This window comes from Aphelocoma coerulescens, chromosome 1A (assembly GCF_041296385.1).
Source record: "Aphelocoma coerulescens isolate FSJ_1873_10779 chromosome 1A, UR_Acoe_1.0, whole genome shotgun sequence".
NCBI classification, from domain to species: Eukaryota; Metazoa; Chordata; class Aves; order Passeriformes; family Corvidae; genus Aphelocoma; species Aphelocoma coerulescens.
The window spans coordinates 28,815,634-28,830,491 of NC_091014.1; the positions used below are offsets into that span (position 1 = coordinate 28,815,634).

General features: G+C 37.4%; 1 long non-coding RNA gene across 1 annotated transcript; it reads left to right on the forward strand.

Annotated features, from left to right (window-relative positions):
• The first annotated feature begins 2,779 nt into the window (after nucleotides 1-2,779).
• On the forward strand, nucleotides 2,780-14,648 carry LOC138104620 (uncharacterized). The gene is made up of 3 exons (XR_011148165.1): nucleotides 2,780-2,856; nucleotides 13,073-13,376; nucleotides 14,515-14,648. It is a non-coding gene; the product is annotated as an uncharacterized lncRNA (long non-coding RNA).
• The last annotated feature ends 210 nt before the right edge of the window (nucleotides 14,649-14,858 follow it).

The following is a 14,858-nucleotide window of genomic DNA, read 5'->3' on the forward strand; positions in this document are numbered from 1 at the left end:
GCTCTTAGAAGTACCTATTTCTTGGTACTGCCTCACACTCTGTTATGCCTTAGACTTTCAGAAAACTTGATTTACTGGTTACTAGCATATCAGATATTCTGATTTAGGGTACTTTGTTGTATACAGGAAATAGGGTGGAATAACATGAATGAATAATTACTACAAACCTGGTCAAACTTGTACCTTTGCCATTTCAGCTGGTGTCCCTGGTATCAGAATGGAGGAGGTGATACTGTAAGACTATTTTAGGTCCTCTTCTTTTCCACCTATCTTTTCTTCTTCCATGCTGCCATCCCAAGATGCCTTAGTCTGCCCAGTTATATACCGCATTAACCATGTTTTCATATCTAGTCATGATGGCAATTCCATCACTCTTGGCATATCTCATTTTCTAATATGTAGCATTACATTTGATTGTGGACATACAGGACTCTCTGTGTCAGCTGACATCTGTTAAGCTATGGATATAACAAAAGGGTGGAGAAGGTCTTGTCCTGTTACTGCAGAGCCCATATTTTCAGTTGGCCATATTTATGCTTGGTAGGTTCCAAAATCCAAAGCTGCGTTTTCTGTCATAGTTTATCCTTGATAACAACTATGTGGACAGTGTGTTCCCTCCTTCCTCTTACTATATTTTCCAGACTTGTGTGATTAAACAATGAAACTAAAGTGCTCTAGTCTGTACCATGTTACCTTGTCTCAATGTTGAAATGACTGAGTGACTTTATCGGACTTTACAAGTGTGTAATACAGTTGCTCTATAGAAATGATAAGATATAGATACAGCAAAATGTAAATGTAAGACATCTAAACCTGAAAATAACTACAGTGACTAGATATAATTATCTAGTGCCACTTGAGAATTTTCAGGGCATCATATCTGGCCTCATATCACCCTCTGTAGAAGACTACAGACCTTTTTTAGGTCTTTTGTCCTATCTGAAGGACAAAAAAATATATTACATCTGAAGATATATTAGATAATGTAAACTAACTAAATCTAGGCAACTTAACTGTCATAGGTGTCAACATTTGAGTTAATGTCTAAATTTCCAGAGTGATCAGTGTTTTTGTGAATATAGCCCTCCAGAAATACCTGCGTGAAGATGGCAGATAAGAAACGGGACTAAAAGGAGTCTTGTGGATTTCTGATGTAGTAGCTGAAGACCAGGAAGAATATATCATGTAATCTTAAACATCTATCTTAGGCAACCAAATTGCTTCCTTAGTCTATTCAATCAATTCAGCTAAGAAGATTTGCCTCAACCTAAAGAAAACATCTGGTGATCAATCACCTCAGCATTTCTCTATGGCTCCCTGACAGAACTGTGTGTCTCTTCACTGACTGTTATGGGAGCCCTTAGACTGTGATGTCATCTAACTGACCCCTACATACTAGAAAGGAGAGGAGAGTTTACATGTCAGAATCCTAAACTGAATCCCAGCACACATTACTGTCCTAGATACTGGAAACCAGGTTTTAAAATTATACATGCAGTATTTTTATATTTGAGAATCTGTTGTGCATTTGAACACCTGTGAGTTTAATGCTGTGACAGGAAATGTACTTTATCTGTTTCAACACAAAAGTAACATTGAGTTAGGAATGCATGACCTCTATAGGGACAGATGCAAAAAGGTACTGACCCTTTTGTCATAACAGTATCTAACTTTTGTTCCTTGTGATGCAGTGCATAAAACCAGAACAAAACAAAACACCTAGCACATCTTCATCTTTTTGTGACTAGAAATTTCACTAGAAACAAACTTAACACCATTTATCCAGATACAAAGTCAACATTTTCCCACTATACGTGTCTTTTGCTACACTGTGCACTACAGGGCTGCTAACTGCTTCAACATCTCCCTAAATTTATGCACGAGTGATTTTAGTCTAACTTCAACTGACTGCACTTATATGCAAAATCAAGTATGTCAGTTTTAGGTTCATTTCACCTAATTTCCCCATGCCAACATCTGTAGCAGCTCCAGAATCAGTGAACCAGCATGACCACAATTCCTCTCACTGTGGCAGTGCAAGTGGCTGCAGCCACCTTGACCCCTGAAGATCCAACAGACCCCAAGCTGTGGTGGTCAGGCACTGAAACATAATGCCTCACGCTGGGTAGGGTGAGAGCCCATAATCCCCCCGTTCTGCAGTTTACATATTGTTATATGATAGGTTCATGTTTTCCCCTCCCTGTTTTATGTATAAGTTTGTTAATATTCATTTCCCCTAAGTTAATATGTATTAATTCTAGAAAGTTCTGTCGTACTCGACACCTCCTTCATTCCTTCCCTAAGTCCCTCCTTTGTGTTATTTCCATTGGTTCCCTTGCACTCAACCCTGCCTCCTGTCATGTATCTCATTGGCTGTATCCCTTATCCCCGCCTTTCCCATCCCCACTATAAAATCCCTGGAGACCCTCAGGTCTTTGGCTCTCCGTCTCTTCTCACCATTGTTTTACCTAAATAAACCTTTTGCGTGGCACTTACGCGGAGAGTCCCCTGTCTCTCCCTTCTTTGCCTCTGCCTGCGTGCCTTCACCCCCTGTTTAGGGACGGTCCCCTCGGGTGAGGAGCGCACCCCGTGTGCCTGCGCTTTGTGTGTGTGTGTGCCTGCCCTAGTGCAGTCGGGTTGTGGCTACACCTCCGGGCTCTCTTTGAGCTAGCACACAAAAACCTGCAAAATCAAGTATGTCGATTTTAGGTTAATTTCACCTAATTTCCCCGTGCCAATATCTGTAGCAGCTCCAGAATCAGTAAACCAGCATGATGACAATTCCTCTCACCAGCTGGTGACCTGCAGTAGTTATCTACATATGATCTACTTATTCCACTGAATGAAGAATATCTAGTAAGTATAAAGCAGCATCTTCATTTTCTACGCTGAATGACTACATGCTCAATAATTCAGCAATACCATTGCTGCTTGATAGTATTCTAAAAGAAAAGTCAACATTTCTATGATAGCTAAAATATGTCATGTGTCTGTGATAACTAAAATATTTCAGGCCAGTATCTACACAAGTAAGTGTTGGTTTCACATAAATAAACTATTTTAATGTAATTCACCTTGACAGTCTTTCATAGGAGTGTTTGAACATACAAACCTGTATTCAAGGAAATCAAACGAATACCTGGGTGATTTATTTCAATGGAATGAAAACAGACTTCACTGATCACAGTATTTGACTGGGAGAATCAAATACAGAAAGAGCTTGCATACAGTGAGGGACCCTGAATAAGAATGTCACTACAGATTGTAAACTCCAAAACAGTAATTCAGAACTAAAATAAAAGTATGTGATTGTATCAAGCTCTCAATATAAAAACAAGATGCTGTGCAACTAAAATTTATTATTTCATGCTTCATGTTACTATTAAGACATAGTCCGAAAGCAAAGGTTTGCTAATTTATTATGCTAGAGTACAGTAAAGAGTGTTCTCATGGATGAACCTGAAATGGTTTCTTAGGAATGCAGTTACCATTCATGGAATGGTGTAGAATAAAAAATAAGGAAACTTGAGAATCACAGAAAATATTCTATCAAGAAATATGCATACATTAGTCCATTTCCACTATTCATATCATATATTTATGTGAAGAAACTAATAAAAAATACCTGTCATTCCCCACACACACACATTCTAATTATCTACAGGGCATTGTAGTAGAACATATAGAGATGACATATTGCTAATCAAATTACTTCTGTAAATGAAAACAGCCAGTCAGTTGGTACCTGAGACCCTGCCTCTTGGAAAATAAATTCAGCAGTATCTGGATATAGCATAACAGGAAAATGATTGAATGAGACCTGTGGGGCATAAGTCTACTCGAGGTCCAATGGGATTACCACTTCCTAGGTTACTGGTGGAAATAAGGGTACAGAATTTCTCAAGGCATCTCATGATTTAGTTTTGGAGACACCAATTTATTCACATTGCAGAGCAATGAACCAGAAAATATCTTAGAGAATCATTTTGATTCAAATTCCAGGGTATTTTGTGCTTGGAATTGACAACATTTCAACATAAAGGGCATTCTTAGAGCAACATAATATGGCATTTTAAACTGATTGATTATATTCTTTATCCTCCTCTGCTTTTCCCTACCAGACATAACAAAGTTTATGCTGGTACATTATTTCAAAGTGTGTGGCCAATTGTAACAGAAAAAGAAACAAAAAAGGGTATTTTTCTCACATCTTTCTATATATCTTCTTGTTCCTGCTGTATTAAATCTTGTTTTAGTTACAGACATCCATGAGAGACTTTCCAGAGATTTTGCTGAGTTTAGATAAGACTGAACATGATGAATGTCACTCTTCATCTGGATACTCAGTGTAGGGCTATACTGTCTGTATCAGATTCCAAGCCCACACAAAGAATTTTCCGCCCATCTTCTCTGCTGTCCAGGAAGATAAAGAACTACATCTGTTCACTCCCTCCCCGATAGCAAATAAGCTCTTTTGCTTGCCTAAGGAATTAGAAAATGCATCTCAAGGAGTGAAAACAAGACCGGAATATCTAAACGTTTGCACTAGATCTGATCTGGGCTCCGTCTAACTCTGTGTTCTGACAAATGAGCAGGCAAGCACTGAACACCTCAAGGGAAGGTATAAAAAAAGCAGCCCTTTTATAGGTAAAAACTGACTAAAAATTATGAGTGATATCCTTGTATGCAAAAATAGCATTGAATACTAAGAAAGTTTTATTGACTTTCTTTCATTATTTTTAGTTGTTTTTAGACCTTACGTTGGTTACCACCTTCTGTGACTTCTGGCACATGGGTCTCAGCTATTTAGTACCATTTCTAATACCCTGGTAGGCTGGAGAGAAACATTTGTTACAGGATCCACAAAAAGGGTGACTCCTCCCTTTTCTTTTAAAGTTCAGTTGATCTCCCCAGAAGTTTCTTCATTATTCATGGAAAATTTCATGTTATATATATGTCATATAATATTTTACGTATTTCATTCAGATAAAAGTGCCATGATTCATGTTAAAATATTGTTTCTATCTTTTTCTATCCTATTTCTTGCTCACTCTACTTCACCTTCTGGCCACAGCTGTGAGGAGGGTGTTTACACTGTGCCTAATGAAAGTTTCAATGAATGTATTGTTGCCGTTGATGCTAGCAGTAAAGGTAAATGTTAAGACCACTACTTAAGACTAGCCCAGGTACCTATCTGTTTCACATATTTTCCAGGAATTCAAGTGACTATGTTAATGACTATGTTAATTATTTTTAATAAGATTATTACTTGATATTTTTAAACTGTAAGATTCGAACTAGTTTGTTTAGTAATCTTGCTGTTGTTTATAAATGTTACACAAAGCCCCGGAGAATAAGTAAGCATGCATAATTCTAAGAAAAATATGCACATAATTCCTTTAGTATGAGGTAAAACTATCACAGTGCAGTGTGACATTCTTTCCATGAAAATTGGTCACGCAATTTGGTCAATACATTAATAGATTATTCCGTATATATTTCAAATGTAATCTGTTAGGTAAAAACGAGTAGTAGATATGCAATGCAATCTTTCTAGATTTTCTAGCAATTTTTCCAGTATAATGCAGAACCCAATGATACATGATTCCAAAGTAAGCTGCATATCCCCCAAAACAAACATAATTAGAGAAAACAATGAAAATTTGCAATGATTTATGGCACTGAAAATATTCAACATACATGAACTTTTACTTCTGTTGAATACAATTACAGAAGGTGGAGATTTTGGCAAAGGTGGACTTAGAATAGCAAAGTCATAAAAAACCAGATGATATAAGTGTATGGTCTTGTATCACACTTATGACAAGGAGTTGTCGGAGGCACAAGCTCACTACCTCTGCTCAGGAGTTGTCTTGAATTCTAGTCCTTCTATAAGTTATGATATAGCCATGTGTGTGCGTAGACCTGTACCTTCAGATCTGTGGATTCGACTTCCCAACATAACCTCAGACCTGCCAGGAAATCCCTAACCTGGTTGTGCTCTGCCGCTTTGTGTGCTGTGTGGCTACACCTGGCCATGCGGACATTGCCTCTGCCACACTTGGTCTCAGGGGAGGGCTGTAAGCAGAAGCTTTCCCTTGCTGCTCCCTGACACAGGATCAATGAAAAAATTTTTAGTTATGATTACTTTTATTTGAGAGGTGAAGAAAATTAAATTTTGATGACCCACTGACTTTTTCAAGGTGAAAGAAACCTTCACAGCTCATATAAGCCTATAAAGCTTATGACTTTTATAAGATTAAACTGAAGTCTGCAAACCATGCATTTATTACTAGTATTGTTTCCTGAAGACTTCAGGTAAATTTTGTCACAAGAAAAATAAAGTTGGCAGAGAAATCTCAGCTGTGAGGTTCAAAAAGGACAATGGTAACAATGGATAACATGGATTGTAAAGAAAAAGTTTTGCTAAGTCTTTTGTGTTTGTCCTACTTGGCTATGAAGCAAGCAGAGAGACAATACAGAATATGAGAGAGAAAAAACGTTGTTTTATCTTTTTTGTTGGGGGGTTGTTTTGGTTTTGGTTTTTTTTTGGAACCTACCCAGGAGAAAGGTAATTGTGCAATTAATTTTCATTTGTGTTATAAAGCTCTTTTGGTTTTATAGACTGCAAATAAAAGGCCATAAAGATATTTATGCTCTTGGTATTTGCATGTGATGGGGCTGGCAATGACTATGTTCCTGGACAATATTTTAGCTCGTTTAGTTTGCAGTATGCTGAGCTGACCAGCCGCTGTATGTAATAATCAGCTAGGACTCACCATGGCATTTGGATCTGGAATTTGAATAGCCATGCAGGTGTTCAGAGTCTTCTTTGATTAATTCCCTAATTAAACCTAGAGACTGCTTCCTAGTTCTGAAAGTAGTTCAGGGTTTCAATTTTGAATTATTTGATTCCTCTTAAGGTTTGGGCTTATTAATTTTCTTATTTATACTTATCTCACCATTCACTGAGGAATACCATGTGAAAACTGTGCAATAATTCTGGTCTTCACCTATTTAAAATGCAAGTTTTTGTGGTGGATCCAAAGAGCTCTTTCTGAGATGTAATGAGGTGAACAGAGAAAACAACCATTTGGCATGCAGCAGCAGCTTGGCCTTTTTCGACTTTTCGTTTGTTTACCTCTTACCAAGGTTATGTGGAGGGATGTAGAGAGAATAAACTTGCAAGCTGCAAAAAGTATGTTAATATTCAAGAGGGAGGCCCTTTTGTCACTAATGCCCAGGGTAATCAACTGTGAGGTGAAGTACTTAAAGTACTAGTTGTGATATTTTTAATTTTTTTTTTTCTTTATCCATAAATTAGACTCAAGACTGGAAGAAAGACGCATTTTTTGCCTACTTATCTCATTTCCATAATGGACAAATTTCTGAATACACTGGATACAGAAGTTAAGATTCATGTACATATGTATTCATTTCAAATGTCACACTAATCCTGATGCATATTTCTTCCTCGTTATTCCTGATGCATGCTTCTGAAAACACCTTTGTGACAAAGAGAGATTAAGAGAAAGAATATAAACAAATTCTAAGATGTGTATCTAGTTTGGTGCAAGACTAAATGAGGATGGTGTCTTTATCCTACTTTTTTTCCTTTATTTAATTTGATAGACTAGTACCTGCAGCATCCTGCTATGCCTTAAACAGCCTCAGAGCAAACCACAGAAAATAGTCTGAATCCACTAAGCACCATATAGAAATCTCCTGGCTAATCCACTTGCCATGAGGAACACATTACTTGTTTTACCACATAATGTTATGTATATGGTCCCCAGGGCTCACTTATTGGGGTACCAGCTCTGTTTTATATCTCTAACAATGATCTGCACAAGGTTATCAAGTGCACCCTTGGTGAGTTTGCAGAGAACACCAAGTTGGGTGGGAGTGTCAATCTGCTGGAGGGTAGGAAGGCTCTGCAGAGGAATTTGGACAGACCAATTGCATGAGGTTCAACAAGAAGTGCTGACTCCTGCTCTTTGGTCACAACAACCACATGCAGCGTTACAGACTGGGAGAAGAGTGTCTGGAAAGCTGTGTGGCAGAAAAGGATCTGCTTGGCAGGCAGCTGAACATGAGCCATCAGTATGCCCAGAAGGCCAAGAAGACCAGCAACATCATGGTCTGTATCAGCAATAGTGTGGCCAGCAGGACTAGGGCAGTGATTGTCCCTCTGTACTGAAGGATGTACCTTGACTCCTGTGTTCAGTTCTGGGTCCCTTACTACAAGCAAGACATTGACATGCTGGAGTGTGTCCAGAAAAGGGTAACACAGCTGGGGAGGGATCTGGAGCACAAGTGGAGAACTGGCTGAGGGAGCTGGGGTTGTTTAGCCTGGAGAAAAGCAGGCTGAGGGGAAACCTTATTGCAATCTACAACTATGTGAAAGGACGTTGTGAAGTGGTGGAAGTTGGTCTCTTCCCCCACATAGTTAAGACAAGAGGAAATAGCCTCCAGATTTACCGGTGGAAGTCTAGTTGTATATTAGGAAAAATTTATTCACTGAAAGGGTTGTCAAATACTGGCACAGGCTGCACAGGGAACTGGATGAGTCAGCATCCCTGGAGGTATTTAAAAGACGTGTAGATGTGGCAGATGGGGATGTAGTTTAGTGGTGGATTTGGCAGTGCTGGGTTAATGGCTGGACTAGATGAACTTCAGGGTCTTTTCCAACCTAAACTATTTTATGATTCTACCCTTAGGAATTTTATACTGGAAATCTTACAAGATCTTCTTGACTGGGTAGCTTTGGCACTGCTAAAATCAGCCCTTATGACAAAATGGTTGCACAATCAGGAGGTTAGAAAGAGGGCTCCACAGTCTGTTTTTGATCTCATTGCTAACACATGGTGTAAGTCCTACAAACGTGATTCTGTTAGAAATCCCCATTTTGATTGAATTTGGTGCATCAACCAGAAATACACATGCTAAATGCTTCTGGTATGTGCAAGTTAAGTTTTAACGAGATTTCAATGCCTCCAATCTTTAAGAATAATCCTGAAATAATCAGTGAATTCTTGAGGCAGGCCCTACCTGTGAGGTGGGCAAGGAGGTCCTCCTTGGCCAAGCCTGGCAGGTGGTGGAAAAGGGAGGATCTGCCCTGTCCACTCCCAGCCAGGGACTGATGGCCTCAGGCTGGGCTGAAATGGGGATTTGGGCCATGAACAAGTGTGGAGGGAGGCTCCAGCAGAGTTAATAAACAAATATTTCAAAAATACAGTAAATACTAAAATAGTGTTAGATTTACTACTACTTGTGACTTGTTTGTTCAGTGTTCCCAGTCCCATTGAAGAAGCGTGTTCAAGTTTTTTTAACTTACTTATGTATGTAATTCAATTAAGGCAATAAATGCTTTGCTCCTTTATCTTAATGGATGATTTCTTTGTTTGGTTTGATTTTTTTTTTTTTTTTTTAGCATGAGATGCGCTGCAGTGAGATGAAAACTAGCATCATAAATGTCACCATAGAAATGAAGTATGGATTGCAATTCTAGGATATATTAGAAAATTGGATTATCCAGATTCTTTCTTGTAAGAGACAGACAATATTTATATTTTCAGACTTAACAGCAGAAAAAAAAAGACATTATACTGTATCTTAAATGAACACTGGACTTGGGACTGTTAAATTTTGGGGGGAATATTAAAACTAAAGGATTTTTTTGTTCTTAGCTAAATTGTTATTAGAAAGCCAAACCGACCAGACTTAAGATTTTATAATCTTATTTTATGTAGAGAACAAGACACAGGCAGAATAATTTATCACGCTAAGGTTCAGATGGCTGTATAAAGTTGAAACCATAAATATATTTTGCTGACAAAAAGCAACCTTAATTTTCTTTCCCCACTTTGTTTCTAAAAAAAGTAAAAATACGAACCTTCACACTGCACTCTAGACTGATGCTTGTCATTGCACAGCAGTCTGTGATAAAAACCAATTGCAATAATAAATCATGAAATCTATCAACCCTTGGCAGAGAAAAAAAACTAATGGCTGCTGGACTGTTTTAGGAAATCTAACAGAATATTGAATGAAGCTTGGAAAGAAAACTTCTAAGAAAAGTAAGCTGCCATGGTTTGTTCAATTTATTAAGACATTGTTTGACCTCAGAAGTATCCAATTTTTTAAATATTTTCTTTTCTCATTTCCATTAAATTGATAAAAATATATTATCTATCATATATTATCTGTGCTAGTTCTAATTTTCCTCTGATCTCAGTTCAAGGTCACATTAAGATAGAAACCTTTCCTGAGCTATCGTTCCAATGGTATAGAGTACATGAGATGAGTATAAGAATACATGCCAGACAGTGTACAGTAAAATACCATGACAGTTTACATCCAAGAGCACATACAATTTACATATACAGTTTAGTAGTATATACATATACCATTTACAGTATTTTACAATTGCATAGGAACTGTGAAGGATGATTGCTATACATGTTTACTGCTATGTGCAAAAGTTAATTCACAGTGTGTTCAAAGGAAAACATATGGACCAAGGGTTCTTCTGGATAACATTAGAACAAAGTCTTTTATTCCATTTGACATGCAGCATAGCTCATTCCTGTTGTTCAAGGACAGTTCTGAGGAATTTGTTACACTTTAGAAAATGCTTGAAACACTTTGCAGTGTTCTTTATTTATCTTACCTCACTTTATATTAAAACTTCACTTTACAGTAAAATTGCTGAAAAAATGAGACCTCCAGAACTGAAAATCTAATTCCTGCATTAAGAAGAGATGCTTTTTCTTCATGACAGTTCAGATTTTTCTTGGAAATATAAACTGCTGCTTTTACTCTTCAGCCAGATGACCCATTAATTCCATAAAATTTAATACTATTTTATTTTACATTTGGTATCCTATTTTTTGGCAGATTGAAAATTCAAATTGGAAGAGTTTGGAAGCCTGTTTAAATGTGTGATAAAAGTTACGAGAAAGGAGATCACATTTTCCTCTTATAGTTAAAGAAATAGTTTAGCATAAGACACTTTTGAAAAAAAATTGAAAGATTAGGATTTCTCAGATCCAGTTAGTAAAACAAGTTTAAATAGCCCACCAGTCATGATGTACTTGCCATCAAATTATAGGGTCCCCAACAGAGAGTCTCACAAACTGTAGGATTCTGCCTGTGTGAGAGTCAGCCACTACTGCCTTCCACACAACCACTGCCACAGGTGGAGAGGGTAGAGGTGATGGAGCACAGAGATGTGCATGAGAAGTGCAGATTACAGAATAAGAATCTGGATGATCCTTTAGGAAACATTAACATATAAAAGAGTGCATTTAGATCACAGTAAACTGGATTGGAGACAGAGAAAGCCAGAAACCTCACTGTGTAACACAGCTAAAGAAAATATGCTTTGGATAAACTGGACATTTTAAGTTACTGAAAGATGTTGTGTTTATATTTAAAATCTAGTATAATTGCTTGTCATTTATTATATTATTAGTAATCTTCCTCAGTTTTCCTGAAGGAGGAATTAAAGCCAGAAAAGATGAAGAATTAATTCCTCATCTACAGGAATTGGAGGGTATTGGAGAAGGGAAAATGGTTCTGAAAGAAAAAAGAACTGTTCAAAAAATCCACAAGGTCATTGCTAAAAAGGAGTGCTCTAATGATATAGCTAAAGAGATCAAGGACAAAAAGGTAGCTAGGTGTTCCAGTCGCCAGATGTTCAGTACTAAGGCTGGCTGGATGTAGCAAAATGAAAGAGCTGAACCATTCCACTGTCTGACAGAGCTACAAATAGGATGAAGTGTGTACAGTACTGCATCTTCTTCTTTACCCTGGAAATGTGGTAGTGTGGGCCTGGGTCTCTGCCTATGCTGCGTGGCTGCCAGTCCTGATGGTGACCTGCCCGAGTGCCTCCCTGTACTCAGGGCATGTATCATGGCTTTGTGGAGCCCTTTGTCTCCAGGAGTAGCCCCAGGTCCCTGTGAGCAGGACCTTCAGCTAGGTGACAGGAACAAGTACTCCCTGGCCCGTCTGAGGGTGGGGCAGAGGCCCCTTTAGTGGGGAGTTCCCCAGAATTGGAGAGAAGGAGCCTCTGTAGGCCTTGGGGACCAGGGCCACGCTGTAAGTTGAGGCCAGTGCTCTGGAGCCCTGGGCACTTTGCAGTGCAGCGAAATCAATATTTTATACACTATTTTATACATTTTAACAAAAAGATGTTATCAACATTTATTGGTTACAGATAACATTATTTTAATAGTACTCAAACTCCTCTTTTCTAGTTGTATCTCTTACCTCTCATCCTAATTAATCCTCATGACCAGCTCTTCCTTTGATTCTGGGGTTCATTCTGAGTAGGTGGTCAATGAGTTGGTGATCATGATCTCCCTCTGCTGAAATTACCTTTCCCCAATTACTCCTCAGTTCTTCTTACTTCAGTGCTGGTGGCTATCATCAAGACAACCCATTTTTCTTGGGATTGTCTTCCCTCTTCCTTTAAACAAAAGATTAGCCAAGCAGACACTATTCACTATGCAATTGCTTATCCATAACTCTCTAGATGTAGCTAATTATTAACAGTTATAAAAAATCGAAAAGTTTGATTCAAATCTTGAAGGGCTTGATCTTAGGCTCGATATCACTCTTCTAGGACCAGTAATAAATTAAACTAATTTCCACAAGTTCGGTCTGTTTTGCTGATGAGGACAGTTGGTGAGTGATCTCTCCCTGTCTTTAGCCTGACCCAAGAGCCTTTTGTTGTATTTTATCTCTGCTGTCCAGCTAGAGAGCAGAGTGATACAGAGGCTTTGGTGGACACCTGGTACCTAGCCAGGGTCAGCCCACGACATCATCTCTTGTTAGATGTACTTTGTCATTCAGTTGTATAGAAACACTCTGTTAAGTCAGGTTTTTAGTCTTTTTGGTACATAATCATTCTTTGAAAAAAAGAGACAGAGAGAGAGAGAATTGGATAGTAAACTTCTGACAATTTTTTACTATAATAAAGAAATGAGAAAATAGTTAATAAGATTATATTATGAAAGAGGAAGTCAAACTGTGAAATAAAATTTTGTTCCCCTTGCTTTCTTCACAGAGATCTATCCCAGGAAATTCCCAGGAAGCCTGAAGCTACATCTAAAGGAGGCTCTAATATATTGCGGATGCACCTAGCTACTGACATGGCCGTGTGTCCAATGAATGGGGTGCTGCACAACATGCAACAGAACCAACTTTTGTACTCATTACAAGAATGAAAAGAGTAACACACTGAATGATTTTACTAATATTTTGGAAGTCTAATGGCAAACACGAGTTGAAATCAGTGTTCTATATTTCCCTATGGCACAAACCCCGCATAGCAGATTTCTTGTATATGTGTGTCCTGAGACCATCTGAGGGTAACTTGATTTTTTTGGTTCTTCTATCACCTTAATATCCATAGTGCTGCAAGTTTGAACATTATTATGATTATTTCAGAACAGTTTATGCTCTTTTAATTACAGGTTGCAAAATTTTAATGGAATTATACTGATCAGCACTAATTAGCAGCATAGGAAAATACAAAATACAATTCCTAGAATTACCTTCTTTCCAGAACACTGGTTGATTAATTAAATGCCTAAAAGAAAAAAGGATGATGTGGTATATATCAACAAATTCGAGGGTTATTTCTCAAAATCTTTTGACTTAATGGCCCTTTATTAGGTTAATTGTTTATTCTTTTTTATTAGGTGCTTATTAGAAAAGGCATCTTGTTAATTTCATTAGCCATTTAAACACTGCTATATTCATTTGAAATTATCACAACATTCTGTATTTGTCCTGGGCATTTGTGAAACTTCCCTGGGATTTTTAAAATAACCAACCATATTTCACTATATAGCTTTACACAGACCAGCAGAAGCATCCTGCTATAGAATAGTCCCTTTTACCTCAGTTTTGTTCAGGTATGGAGGTAATGAATTACAGACCACCATTACCTAAAAATCCTGATTTTTTTAAAATATGCAAGTTGAAAATACAACTTTATGATGTGATTTACATTCAAATGAAATTTTTATGAATGGAAAAACAGATAAAAAATGACTTTTCAGGATTACTAGGGATTTTTTCTTCTAATATAGGACTGCATAACCTATAAGAAAAAGCTATTTAAATGGTGAAATCAGGAAAGACAGAGGGGGAATTTTGCAATCAAGTAATATAAAATGCTTTAGCATTGAGAAAAGAACTTAGCAAGTTTCCTTCTCCTTGCAAAAATTAGTTTGGACTGTAATGGTTGGTCTCTGCTTATCTGCATGTTATATTTATTTCAAAGCTCAGGTCCCACTTTTAAAAATAATGTGTTTTACTCTTCCTGAATAAAACGCTTTTACAAACCCTTACCTTTTCAACTCTAGACAGATAGGGCTCTTGATGATATTTTTAGCTAACAATATAATATCCGTATGGTTTAAATATAATATTTTTTTACATAATCACACTTTTTTGCATTGCAGTTCTATATTTCTAATTTCCTCTTCCTCTCCTTTGCAGGAGAGTATTCTGTGAAGTAAGATGCCTGAGGATAGAACATGTAATTTCAGAGAATTTAAAACCTACTTCAAACCTACTTCAAGTTTTGAGCCAAATGCAAATGAGAGATTACAAGAAAACCTATCTTCCAGTTAACCAGGTGTTCAATTAAAAAGAGAGTTACCAAGATAAATGTGTGTGCTTGTGTATCTGTGTATATATGTATCAGCACATATATACATATTTTAGTATTTGAAAACGAGTAATTAACAATTAATAGGGCTGCTTTACAGTTTTGTAATACTAACTGGAATTCAAAGCCAAAAAATATTTTAGGAGTGTCTAAGCCTTGTGAAGGAGCCAAA